We start from the raw sequence: 14,561 nt of genomic DNA on the forward strand, positions 1-14,561 counted from the left end.
CTGCAGACTCCCATTACCCATTGCACTCAACACCCATCCCTCTGCAGGTTAGCCCTGCTGAAGTACAGTACCCGCTGCATTGCACTCCAAAGGAGAAGGTTGGATGATATCTGGACATTCACAAATCTTTTATCATCCCGGGACTCCGCCTCCTCCTGGGACCCTCCTTTCCTCCATTCCCTTCAGTGCTGATTGGGTTTTTTGTTTGTCTCTCCCCTCCGGTTATTGTTTTTTAATAAAATGAATGTTTTGGTTTGAAAGCAATCTTTATTCCATTAATTGAAAGCAAACAGAGCCATGGAAAGCAACAGGCAATTTTCTTAAACTTTCATAGTGCATCGTCTGCACCAATCACAATCATCTCCTAGCATTACAACCACTGCACTTCTGAGCATACAAATATTAGTGCACTTCTGAGCAACAAATATTAGTGGTTTTCAGCTTCAAATTGCTGCCTCAAGGCATCCCTGATCCTTATGGTCTCGCGCTGCACCCCTCTAATAGCCCTGGTCTCTGGCTGTTCAAAATCAGCCTCCAGGCACTGAGCCTCAGTGGTCCAGTCCTGAGTGAAGCTTTCACCCTTCCCTTCACAAATATTATGGAGCATACAGCACATGGCTATAAGCATAGGAATATTGTCATCGGAAAGGTTCTGCCTCCCATATAGGCAGCACCAGCGGACCTTTAAACAGCCAAAAGTACACTCAACAGTTATTCTGCACTTGCTCAGCCTGTTGTTGAACCACTCCTTGCTGCTGTCAAGGTGCTCTGTGTATGGCTTCATAAGCCATGGTATTAAGGGGTAGGTGGGGTCTCCCAGGATCACAATGGGCATTTTGACTTCCCCTACAGCGATCTTCTGGTCCGGGAAAACAGTCCCTGCTTGCAGCTTCCTGAACAGGCCAGTGTTCTGAAAGATGAGTGCATTATGCACCTTTCCGGACCAGCCTGTGTTACTGCCCATGAAACATCATGATTCCTATAGCAGACAGCTCGCTTACTCACCAGATCAGCGGTTGGGGTCACCAATGTCATCAGAAGTCACCAGCGTGGTGCTGTGCTCTGTTCAATGATGATAACAGTCAGCTGCATGTGTGCGTTCCCTCTGTGTGCTGCCCCGGTTCTGCAGATAGCTGACACAGCAGACACAGAGAGAACCCCCAATGACCACACATGCCGATAAGGTACAAAGGTGCCCGGCCAGGTTTATTGCCAAATGAAACACAGTAATAGTTTTCTGCAGACCCTACAGGACATACTACGAATATGTGCCCCCTGACAATGGACAAGCTCAGTCAGTGGCGGGATTCTCCACTGCCCCCGAGGCTGGACAAAGAGAACCCCTCAGGGGTGCATTATTATAAACACAGGTACAAACAAGTTACACCTCATTACTGACGTATTGAGGTACAACCCCTCTACATAGTAAGGTGCCGCCTATCACCTTGTACATGTTGGTTCAATCAAAACAACCCCATCCATCATATTACCCTTTTGCCCCTGACTTTAGGATGGGTCAGCATGTTCCTTGTTATCTATGTGAAATGTGTTAGTACCAGAATGTTCTGGTACCATCCTGGCACATGTTTATCTTACTAGTGCTTAATACCTTTTAGATATGTGCAACCTCAGTCTTCTCCTTGCCAGCTTCACTGAGCAGGGCCTGCCTCTGGCTCACAGTTTAACTTTGCTTTATGTTGACAAAGTCTTGACCATTACTTTAGTTCAGGCCTTAGGTCTCATGCCAGGCCTCTGATCCAAGGGTTTATGTTTCGGGGCCTCATCTTACTGCAGCCCACAGTGATCGACAAGCACCTGGAGAACCATTAAGAAATACCCCTTACGATTAATGTACTCGGTGGCTAGGCGGTCTGGTGCCAGAATTGGAATGTGCGTACCATCTATCGCCCCTCCGCAGTTAGGGAAGTCCATTTGTGCAAAGCCATCTACAATGTCACGCGCATTGCCCAGAGTCACAGTCCTTCGGAGCAGGATGCGATTAATGGCCCTGCACACTTCCATCAACACATGTCCAACGGTTGACTTTCCCACTCCGAACTGTTTAGCGACTGATCGGTAGCAGTTTGGAGTAGCCAGCTTCCACAGTGCAATCACCACGTGCTTCTCCAACGGAAGGGCAGCTCTCATTCTCCTGTCCTTGTGCCACAGGGCTGGGGAGAGCTCATTACACAGTCCCATGAATGTGGCTTTCCTCATCCGAAAGTTCTGCAGCCACTGCTTGTCATCCCAGACGTGCATGTCGATGTGATCCCACCACTCGGTGCATGCTTCCCGAGCCCAAAGGCAGCATTCCACTGTGCTCAGCACCTCTGTGAATGCCACAAGCAATCTCATGTCATAGCTACTATGCGTGGCAAGATCAATGTCGAACTGCTCTTGCTTTATAGTTTAAGGAATAACTCCACTGCCACTCATGACGTGTTAGTGAGAACGAGCAGCAAATTGGTCAACAGTGCAGGATCCATTCCTGCAGACTGAAGAGGCAGAAAGCGCAGTACACAAACCATTGAAAGATGGTGCCAAATGGGGACGGAAGCACAGGGATTGCTGGGATGTGAACTCATGCATCACATGGCATTGGGATAGGACCCATGATGCCCTGGGATCCCCTTCGCCTTCCCACAACTCTTAGCGGCAGAAGAGGAAGAGATGCTCTGTGGGATAGTTGCCCTGAGTGCACCACTCTGAATAACGCTGCAAGTGCCACAAGCGAGAACATGCTATTGTGCAGGCAGCTGACAGTGAGAACACACAACAGCGGTTTCCCTTCAGCACTCTCTGAGCAGCGCTGTAACTGCCGGCGCTGTAACTCTGCCACTGTAGACATACCCTGACACACTGCTGGAATGGGATCTGCCAAAGGAAATCACTTTAATTGGATATCACCTCAAGAATAAGAAAGAAGCAAAAAGAACTAGATGGAAAATCAACTATAAAAGCACAAGGAAAAGGATCAATAATCACCTTAGATATGTCTGTTGGCAGTTTGGCATGGATACAGCAAAGATGCTGCTGGCTGAATATTTTGGCACCTCTCCCATCTACAGATTATACAGCCAGAATGTAATTAGCAAGGTCAGTGGAACAATAATTAAACAACACAAAACCAGCCGGTCCATAAACTGGTTAAAGCTGGTTATATGTAGAAAATAGGAAGATGTAGACTGTATTTAATTCTCGTTTGAGGACATCTTTACCCTAAGAATCATTTAAACAAGTTATATACTACACAGTACAGCACCCTGATAACAGGCAGATTGTTTTTGCCTTTTAAATTTTAAATGTCATTACTCTATGTTTAAAATCAAAAGCAATTTAAAAAAAAAAAGCCGTTCAAGTGCTAGGTTTCATATTTCTTTTTCCCCCAAAGTATTTTATTGCAGAGTAAAATGACAGATGCAATTAGGTAATGTAGAACAGATTATAGTATGAGAATGTTATGGCTGTATTATATATTCACAAGTGAACAATATCTAAAAAAGAAAAGACGGGTAGCTTTTCTTAGCACCTATTTGCAAACCTGGACTAAGAAATGTCAGTCTCTGTTTTCAGGTAGGCAAAAATTATGGAGCCCTTTGAATTAAATTGTTCTCTCTTTTCTGAGGCATTCAATGAGTGTCTCTAGCTGCATACAGCTGTAAACTCCACTTCTCCCCTAACATACACTGAAAAATAGCAATGACCAAGGGCCTGTTGCAGAGCTGGAGTTCCCAGACTCTCAGCTCCAAACAGGGAGCCTGAAAGCTCTGGCATGGCAGGGCTGCCCCAAAGCCCTGGCTGGAACCCAGGGCTTTCAGAACTGGGAGTCTAAAATCCCTGGGAGCCCCTGGGCCAGGCTTGCTCCCTGCCACAAAAAGGAAGCCTAGCCAGGCCCAAGAGCCCAGCTGCCCTGAAGCAGGGAGTTTAGCAGCCCCAAGAGCTTTGGTTGCTGGCACAAAGCAGGAAGTCGAGCCCCTGGAGCCCCATTCTAGCCAGGGCAGCAGGGGCTGGCAGGATCCCTGTCATGGAGCAATGGACCCTGGAATACCTGCCTAATAGATTCATCAAAACTTTTCACCCCAACTAGCCAGCATTTTCCAACTAAACCAAGTTTTGGTGGAAAACTTCCCACCAACTCTACTCATAATAATGCTCCCAATCCAAAGACCAACTACCCTGGCCACACCAGAAAAGTCTGTACCCTTTCTTTTTGTCTTGGACTGGTCTACAGCCCTGTGCATTGCAGCCCACTTGAACATTTGCAGTTAGGAGCTTTGTATCCCATGGGAACATGCTGCTTAGGAATTGTTACTCCCATTATGGGAGGAAACACTTTAGCCAGCAGTAATGTCCTATTCATTTTTCTTACAGGAAACATCTATTTTTTCATGAGGGAGCTCATGTCAAAGCTCTCCGAATATAATAAGGTGCCTTCTAGAGTACAGACTATACAGCAGGAAGCCTTGAAAACATATCTGTCTAGGAAACCAGGGGAAAAGTGCTTCTCCTAATTAGGTAAGATACCAGGCATTACCTACATCCTGTACAATCCAGACAAGCTTATTTCCTTAAAGAGAGCTCAGTGCTCAGCTTCTGATTCATTGGACAAATACAATAAACAAGTTCCAAGCAATTATCTTCCTTGATGTTCACTATTTCATTATTAAAGTAGTACCCATTCAAATTAACCATTTACTGACATTTCCAGGGTACCATCCAATTCTGTTTCGTTTTCACTAGTAATCCAGCCAGTCACTACAGTATCTGACAACATGACATCCATTAAATCAGTCACCTACTTGTGGTCACCAAGCAGTTAGTCTCAAATCCATAAACAAATGCTACCGACCTCCAGTAATAGGCAGTGATTTAGAAAGTGATTTCAGTTCAATGAGGGATGCTTTCAATACAGTTTTCTACAGAGATTCTAAGTAAGGTCATGAATGTGCTTAGTATCAAATTGAATCATCCTGGGAGCTGAATATTTTGGTATGTTTAAAGATAAAACACCACTTTGGCTACAGCAGGGTTTATCCATTCTCTAATAGAATTTAGCTTGGATCATGACTTTATTTTAAAATCACAATTCACTGTCATTCGCAGCTCTTAAATGAACACTTAAAGCAATACCTATGCAACCTTAGTGTTCCAAACTGAGAAGAAGTGCACCCGTTTGCAAGGACCTGGGACTAAACTCAGGCATTCTGGGTTCTGTTCCTGGCTCTTTCACAGACTTCAGGAAAAGCCACTTAACCCCTTTGCACTTCAGCTTCCCCATCTGGAAAATGCCTTTCACTTTATTTGCTTGTTGTTTAATTTCTTCCTCTATTTAATTTGATCAAGCCTCTAGAACTAAGTAATATGTATGAAAAATAACACAGGCTTTATTCTGATCAGCTTTGGTCCCTTTGGGCTATAGCATGCCTGGCTATAGAATGCCTAATCACTGGCTATAGAATGCCTAATTTAACAATGAAATACAAAAGTTCTAAAAGAGGTAGAATAGAGGTGCCCATGAAAGATTGAAGCAATAATAAAAGATGGCTGCAACTAAAAGTTCTGCTACTTAGACAGTCTTATTGATATTTCAAGCACTACCATATGCATGACAAGCTGTGACAGTCACCCTTGTGGGGCCATGGATAACATGATCGGCTACTTTTTGCGTTCAAAGCGATAGGAACAAACTTGATCCACATAAGAGCAGCTACTATATAAAAACATAGGGGTGTTATAACAGTAATTAATTAAGCCTCATAATGTTTTTTCAAATCCTCAGGTGAAGGCCCTATATACAGTAAGTGCAAAATAGTATTGCTCAAAATGGACCAACTCAAAGCAATTCAATTAACTTGTGTCATCAAAGAATATCAGGGTTGGAAGGGACTTCAGGAGGTCATCTAGTCTAAGCCGCTGCTTAAAGTGGCATCAATCCCCAGACAGATTTTTGCCTCAGATCCCTAAATAGCCCCCTCAAGGATTGAACTCACACCCCTGGGTTTAGCAGGCCAATGATCAAACCACTGGCACACATTTGACTCTGTTAAATTTATGCCTGCACTGTCATCATATCCATAGCACAAAAGAATGTTTCCAAGTCAGAGAGACTAGCAGGACTAAAATAAACAGATCTTGCTTTGCGGATGTATTGTATGTGATATATTAAATGTTTCTATACACGTTTGTTTTTTCTGTTAATTTTCTTCAAATAATTTTGTACTGCATTCTTTGCAGCCATTATAATTCACTGGAAACCTTCCAGATATTGGTGCTGCTCTCATATAGGATCTTAATGGAATTTTTGTGGCCCTTCCATTGAGATGACATAGCTGCTTTGAGATGCGTCAGAGTGCATCAAGTCTCAGCACACCCGAATGCATTCTTGACCAACTTGAAGCATGAGGACCTGGAGCAAAAGGTATGCTTCGGAAATCTCCCGTAGACATCATATCAGATTCAAACCTGACAGGATTTTAATCCCACTGCAGTCATGACTTTGGTGGAGCTTTGACACCATAGACTATAATGGCTTCTTATAAAATTGATCCTGTCACTGTCCTGTCATAGAAAGCCTATGACCCACATGTATCTCCTTGTGCTTGCTGTAGATCCAGGGGAAGCATGAGACAAATGTTGCTTGCTGTAGATCTGTTATTTTATTAGCTTCTGGATCAGTGTTTCCCTAGCCTGGCAGCTGGTCTCCTTGAAGGGGAAAGAGTGCCAGACTACTACAGGGCAGGCATGGGGAAGAACAGAGGATCTTGGGGGGCAAATAAAGCTACATAGCCTTGGATGTGACCTGACCCCACTCCCATAGCATGCATTATGAACCTGGCAACCCTACCTAGCACAGCTGAGGGCTGGTCTTCACTACCAGGAAGATTGACGCTGCTGCAATCGATGCAGCAGGTGTCAATTTAGCAGGTCTGGTGAAGATCCGCTAAATTGATGGCAGAGCGCTGTCCGGTCGACCCCGGTATTCCAACTCTCCAAGAAGAATAAGAGAAGTCAACCGGAGAGCGTCTCCCATTGACACAGCACAGTGAAGACACCAGGGTAAGTCGACCTAAGCTACGTATTCACATAGCTGGAGTAACTAAGTTAGTTCGACTTACCCTGGTAGTGAAGACAAGCCCTGAGTGTGGGAGCAGCTCAGTCATACCGGGCTTCAGATCCAGGCAGAATCTCTTCTCTCATCCCACAACATTTCGCTCCGTTGCAAGAGCACATGGGGCCTGTGTAAATATCCATTACTCTACTACTTCTGTCTTTACCCTATCCAAAAGAGTGGGCCAAGAACCATAGCAAACCTACTCTAGAGACATAGAGCCAGTTCCTTGGGTCTGACAGAGCTGTGGTCAGACAGCTGAGGGGATGGGCAAAGGTGGATGTATGGCACATTTACCTCTCCTTCAATCTGGGGGCTTTGTACCACCACAGCAACGCAAAGCAGCCAAGGGTGGTGGGGGCCGAGGATCTGGCCCATCAAGTGTTGTACTTCAGAGACTGGCCACTTATCTTTTTCTGTCTTGAGGTGGGAGAGTAGAGTGAGAAAGCTAAATGTTTGTTCACTGCTCAGCTTCTTCCCAGCTATTTGATTCAGCACTGAAGTCCTATTACTGTGATAACATATTTCCATAGCAACAGACTATGATGTCACAAGAACTGCTTTGTGATTTCACTGTAGTATCAAACAGAAGAAGCTGGGCCCTTTTAAAAGGGACTGTGTCAGATTATAAATCGTATTTCTTTACTTATGTTGATACCACCACTTTAGATCATTAAAACCAGAAGAATTTTTAAAATCTAATTTACTTTTCACTTTTTTGTATTTCTCTCAGCTTGAACAATGAAAATAGGCTTGATGGTTTCATTTATGTTTATAGACAGTTTCTAGTCAGTTTTGCTTTATATTTCTCATACACCAGCACAATTCAGCAGCGTCAGAGGAGATTGTTTTCTTAAATGTTTCAATCTGATTTTTTATTAAATCACAAACTTGTCTTAGGTTTTGTCTAAAATATTTTGTTGGTTCTTGAACGTAATCTGAATTTGGGGCCTGACAGTGTTTCTTTACATCACCAATATTTTCAACAAGCAGCTAAAGGAACTCAGGCAAAAATTAAGCACATTTTTTTTTCTGTAGGTATAAAATGTTCTCTTTTGTCAGGTTTGCTCTGCTGTGAAAGTTTCCTTTTAAATGTGACCTGCAAAGCAAAAATGAAAAGTGAATTAAACACAGATTCCTGTGCTGAATGTCCCCACTAATCAGTCTGGGAGTGAAAGGAAATTCATCACAGAAACAAAATTTTAACATGCGTATTATATATTCTTTTTGTGAGATTTTCTTAATAGAGGGAATCATGAGACACTGAAGATCTCCCAGAGTGCATCATTTAGTAACCTTACTGATACCATCTGAGGTGAAATGAAAATGTTTGATGTCATTTTCTAGATCTCTACAGTGTTACATTCTGAGATATCTTCAGTGAACCAAGAAGCACCAAGAAAATTCATAGAGGAACTAGCTTAAAAAGTATTTCTATGATGACAAATACCTAGTTAATGGGCGCATTCAGCACAAAAATCTAAATTTAACATAATTTTCATTATTTCTTTGTGGCACACCTTGAAGGTGATCAGTTTTGAGAGGTTCTTCTGCACAAAAGTGGAGATACGTCTTTCAGTTCCCACATAACACATTACATTCAGTACTGAGTAACTGATGGTGACCAAAAGTAGACCTTGAAGAAGAACAGAAACATATATAATTAAAAGATTTTGCCCCATTCCGAGGGGGAGGGGATGGTAAAGGATAAACAAGGACTTAATGGAAAGGAATCAACTAATAAAGTTTTTTAAAGATATATTTTATAACTACATTTGGGGCAAGAGTGACCAGATTTAAATGGTGTAGATTTAGACTGCCTATTAATTATCAAATAAGTGACATGGTAGTTTATGTGAACAACCCCTACAGCACTCATCTGAGCTTTTGAAGGGACCACACTAAGGTCTAAGCACATGAGAATGTGAGGTATGGAGTGAAAATAAAATGTATGTCCCTGGAAATGTTAAAAGTTAATATTTACTGGGAATGCTTCTTCTCCCTTCCCTATTTTCAGCACTGAAGAATCAGCTATTCCCCTCGCACCCCAAATCAAGGACCATACTTATATATTCACTGAGACATGCTGCCAGTGTTTCCACTAATGTGTCATTCATTGACACTAATTGAAAACAGGGATCTTAACAAAACAGTCTCCATTGAGAGAAAGAAAACAACATTAGTGTCATTGTGATGCTAATGGCGGATGCTGTGGTTTGGACTACAAGGAAAGGGTACAGAGAGTAATCTGTGTACCTCCTTTGATTTATAAATGGTACTGCTGTGCATTTTTACACAAGAAAGAAAGAAAGAAAGAAAGAAAGAAAGAAAGAAAGAAAGAAAAAGTCTTTCTTCAAATTACATTGATAATATCAAAAAAGAATCAGCTGTGTGTATAAATGTTTCAAGCTCTCCACAGCTGAAACAAAGGTGAATTTAAAATGAGGAAAAAGTAAGGCTTTTTGTTTCAGCCTGTCCTTGACTAATTCTTTAAAAATGCATCTCATTATAACCAAAGGACCTAATTTAAGAAATGCCAGACTCTATAGGGGGTCCACTTCCTTTCTACTGTTAATTTCATGAATGGTCTGGAACTTCAGTTTGATCAATCAAGAACCTTTATGGAACAAAGCAGAGAGTATAGGTGCATGTGTTAATTTCACTAGGCCCTACTTCTGACATCCAGTTTGATTCCAGACTGACATTTGTAAATAAGAGATGAAGTCTGGGTCATTCTCTCTCATATATCCATAGGGAATACACATATGTGATTAACCCAACTGGCCACTGGGTGTGACCATTGCTCCACACAAAAGCAGCTGAGACTTTTTCCAAGGAATTGTCTGACAGATTAAAAAAAGACAAAAGCCGTTATCACAGAAGGTAAAGTTTGACAATGATAGTGTCAAATAATGTGCTGTGTTCCTAGTTTTTGTACATTCTCCACACAATATGGAATCTGTTTTAAAATCACTGTGCAAGATACTTAAGAGGAAATCATATTAATCCAGGAGGACCCAAAGAGCCTCCCAAAACGAAGAGCCCCAAGTCCCCCCATAAGTTGTAGAGTGTTTTTTTTATTAAACCAAGAAGAAATAAATGAATATAATGGACATGCATGTGAGAATCACACACACTCCCTCGGGTCACAAAGACTAAAATGTGTAGCACACATAACATTAGCTACCAGATACTTGACCTGGAGAGGAAGTACTTAAAAATCTGGGGAAAAGATGGGAAAGTGCTACAGCAAAGTACTGCTTCTTTCTGCCACCATTTCCCCCAAAATCTGAGTACTGTAAACTTCTGAGAAATTGATTTTGTCCAGTGATATCTGGCATAGTATAGAATAGTATATTTCACATCAGTTTCCCCCAGTATGCCATCCAATTTTAAGTGCTACTTCACTGGCACTGATACTAGATAAGCCCCCATTTCTCTGACACACCAATCCTGTACATTTTTCCAAACAAATTATATTGTATATACTCCATATGAATCCAATACATACTTATTCCATGAAATTAGCATGTGCTCTGATGCTCCTCAATCAGAATAATGGCCCAGTGGGGCTGTTACAGCAGTGTTACCACGCTCCCATTCAGGTTAAATAGCAAACCACTTGCTCCAGTCTGAGACTGCATGAAGTACATTGATATAAGACCCACGTGTAGAGATCAAAGGTAGCTGAGCATCTCTTTTGTGCATCCCAGATCCCCGGGGCTGACGGGGGCCTTTTTGACCCTGGACATAAGTTAGATCATTCCTGAAGCTGTTCTAATTAGCACTGGCTGTAACAGCCCCCACTGGGCCATTATTCTCATTGTGGCTCACCAGCGCACTGCAGTGCTCCAGCCTGCCCATTCCTTGGGTTAACCCCCAAATGCCCTGGGGCAGGAATGGGTGGCATATAGTCAGTACAGCTTTGCCAACTCTACACCAGCCAAGAATTTCCCCGGGCTGATAGAATCCTAAGCTGCCCACTTGGTGGCACCTTTACGGCTCCCTTTGCACGGCTCCACTGAGGCGAGAAGGCAATAGCATGGACCAGGATCTTGCCTTCCCACTTCAAGAAGCAGGATATTCCCCAGCAGCACAAAAGTGCAACGTTGACTTCTAATGCAATCTGAAAATCAGTGTAAGTTGTTTTTAAAGCTGCCAACAAAAACAGCTAAACCAACTGTCCAGCTTTTCACCATATTTTATTTGTGAATTTTTAATTTTTCAATATATGCTTTCGTGAAAAGATTGCAGCCAATTTTAAAAAAATTCCCAGAGTATCTTATAGCTCAGATTGGAAATTTTCCACAGTTCCTAGAATCATTGTGTTTTTACATCAAGTGAGACATCTGGCATCTTCCCGAATCAATGATGTGCTGCCAATGTTTTAACAAGGGGCTCTCAGAAAAAGCTGCCATCTCTTTTAGCTTGTGATAAACCTTGAACCAGGCTGTGTGTGCTCACAGAGAAGAGGGTTAAGGAATCTATTAATTTGTTTTTCTATTTAAACAAAAATGTGTTCTCATAACCCTAGGCAAGGAAGGAGCAATTCCACTTGACAAATAAACAAAGAGTACTTTCTGGAAGCCTATACTTTCTGCCTGAAGAATATACTGAATATATGGCTAGCGTAGTGCAGTGTTCAACTGGTGTGTAATTTGAATGTTAAGGGGAAGGTCTTTTAGAACATTTCTGGAGAATCCAATACATTCAAAAGGCAAAAGGTATTCCCTCTGAAGTGTCTTATGGGCTCTGGAGAGAAGGCTCTTTATTAGCAGGGACAATTTTGCAGTATTCAGAGCAGGGGGTGAGCTCCATAGGAGACAAGGAAAACACCCTTCTTTCAGTTTGGTTGCAGAATGTTTCCTCCAGCACATTACAGTCGTGGATCCTTTTTTCTTATTCAAACAAATAAAGGAATTGTTCCTGCAAACACAGACTACAGTATCTTCCTTTGTCCATTTCCTCTTTTTCATACCATGGGCCTGATCCACAGGTGTGCTGCAGCCACTTTGTGCTGCACTGCTAGTATAATGCAGCTATAAATGTGTTTTAAATGCCCCTGGAGGGTCCCTCCAGTACAAGGAGGAATTCTTTAAAGCCAGCACGGAGAAGTGTATGGCACACACCTATGACATATGGGAAGAGCATGGCTACAGATAGCGGGGGCTGGGCAGGACATCCCGACACCACACCAGTCCTGGATGTTGTAAGTCAGAGCAATATTTAGACAGCACAAGGGGAATGGCATGCACAAAGCAGGTACAGGACCAGAGCCAAAGAAAGGGGAGTTTGATGCCTCCCTAGCATACAAACCCCTGATTTGAACCAAGCACATTTTGCCCTCCCCAGGAATCTAGTCTTACAAATTTATCTGTGTTGCTGCCTCTCTTCACTTTAGACACTAACTGCTTTTATCATTTTCATGCCATTTTAAAATTCAGTTCAGTGCTGACAAAAATTTGACAGCCCCAAAGAATTAACTCCCTGTTTAACCACAGCAAAGGGACTGGAACATAGGAACTGACATCCCATATCTGACCAGCTGTCCATCGAGTCCACTATTCTGTCTCTGACAGTGACCAAAACCAGACACTTCAGAGGAAAGTGCAGGAAACCCCCATCAGCTATAGACTGGCTTATGCCTGGATGCATGAGAGTTTATATACCTTCAACAACTTTTGGAGCGAAGGAGATGTTGTTTGTTGGGTTGTTTTTTTCCTATCTAATGTATCCCATAGGCAGCAGCAGAGTAAGTTTCTCCAAAATGCCCCACCAACACAACTCAACCTCTATAAGGCCTTGTCTACACTACAAGACTATTTCGAATCTACTGAAGTCGAATTTGTGGATTCGACCTTATGAAGTCGAATTTGTGTATCCACAGTAAATACACTAATTCGAATTTCCGAGTCCACATTAACAGGGCCGGCATCGACTTTCGAAGCGGTGCACTGTGGGAAGCTATCCCACAGTTCCCGCAGTCCCCGCTGCCCATTGGAATGCTGGGTAGAGCTCCCAATGCCTGCTGGGGGAAAAAATGTGTCGAGGGTGGTTTTGGGTAACTGTCGTCATCGAACCGTCAATCACGCCCTCCCTCCATGAAAGCGCCGGCGGGAAATCTGTTCGCGCACTTTTCTGGTTGGTTACAGCGCGGAGCCACAGCACTGCGAGCATGGAGCCCGCTGCGATCATCGCTGCACTTATGGCCGTTGTCAACTCCTCGCACCTTATCGTCCACCTCTTCCACAGTCAGCTGCTGAGAAATCGGGCGAGGAGGCTCCGGCAGCGCGGTGAGGAGAGTGGCGCAGACCTCTCACAAAGCAGGGTACGCCGCGCAGTGGAGATCATGGTGGCAATGGGTCAAGTTCATGGTGTGGAACGGCGATTCTGGGACCGGGAAACAAGCACGGACTGGTGGGACCGCATAGTGCTGCAGGTCTGGGATGAATCACAGTGGCTGCGAAACTTCAGGATGCATAAGGGCACTTTCCTTGAACTGTGTGACTTGCTGTCCCCTGCCCTGAAGCGCCAGGACACACGGATGCGAGCAGCCCTGAGTGTGCAGAAGCGAGTGGCCATAGCCCTCTGGAAACTTGCAACGCCAGACAGCTACCGGTCAGTAGCGAACCACTTTGGCGTGGGCAAATCTACCGTGGGGGTTGCTGTGATTCAAGTAGTCCACGCAATCGTTGAGCAACTGCTCTCAAAGGTAGTGACTCTGGGAAACGTCCAGGTCATCATAGATGGCTTCGCCGCGATGGGATTCCCAAACTGCGGTGGGGCTATAGATGGGACTCACATCCCTATCCTGGCACCAGCCCACCAGGCCAGCGAGTACATTAACCGAAAGGGCTACTTTTCAATGGTGCTGCAAGCACTGGTGGACCATAGGGGACGTTTTACCAACATCTTCGTTGGGTGGGCGGGCAAGGTTCATGACGCGCGTGTGTTCAGGAACTCTGGTCTGTTTAGACGCCTCCAGGCAGGAACTTTCTTCCTGGACCACAAAATAAACGGTTGGGGATGTGCAGATGCCTACAGTGATCCTCGGGGACCCAGCCTACCCGCTAATGCCCTGGCTCATGAAGCCCTATACAGGCGCCTTGGACAGTGAGAAGGAACTCTTCAACTACCGGCTGAGCAAGTGCAGAATGGTGGTGGAGTGTGCTTTCGGACGTCTTAAGGGGAGGTGGCGGAGCTTACTGTCTCTCTCGGACATCAGCGAAAAGAATATCCCCGTAGTTATTGCTGCTTGCTGTGTGCTCCACAATCTCTGTGAGAGCAAGGGCGAGACCTTTTTGGCCGGATGGGAGGTTGAGGCAAATCGCCTGGCTCCTGTTTACGCTCAGCCAGACACCCGTGCCGAAAGAATATCCCAGCGGGAAGCGCTGTGTATCCGGGAGGCTTTGAAAGCAAGTTTCCTCGGAGAGCAGGGTAACCTATGACTCTC

The 14,561-nt window shown here is 44.0% G+C and overlaps 1 long non-coding RNA gene across 3 annotated transcripts in view; it reads right to left on the minus strand.

Moving 5' to 3' along the window:
* The window catches only part of LOC123367296, a 94,699-nt gene extending 87,091 nt beyond the window's left edge, over positions 1 to 7,608 (minus strand). For all 3 annotated transcript variants that reach the window (XR_006578398.1, XR_006578397.1, XR_006578399.1), the window contains exon 1: positions 7,406 to 7,608. This is a non-coding gene — a long non-coding RNA (uncharacterized LOC123367296). The remainder of the gene's footprint in view (positions 1 to 7,405) is intronic.
* Positions 7,609 to 14,561: the final 6,953 nt, after the last annotated feature.

The sequence above is a fragment of the Mauremys mutica genome, chromosome 3, assembly GCF_020497125.1.
Source record: "Mauremys mutica isolate MM-2020 ecotype Southern chromosome 3, ASM2049712v1, whole genome shotgun sequence".
NCBI classification, from domain to species: Eukaryota; Metazoa; Chordata; order Testudines; family Geoemydidae; genus Mauremys; species Mauremys mutica.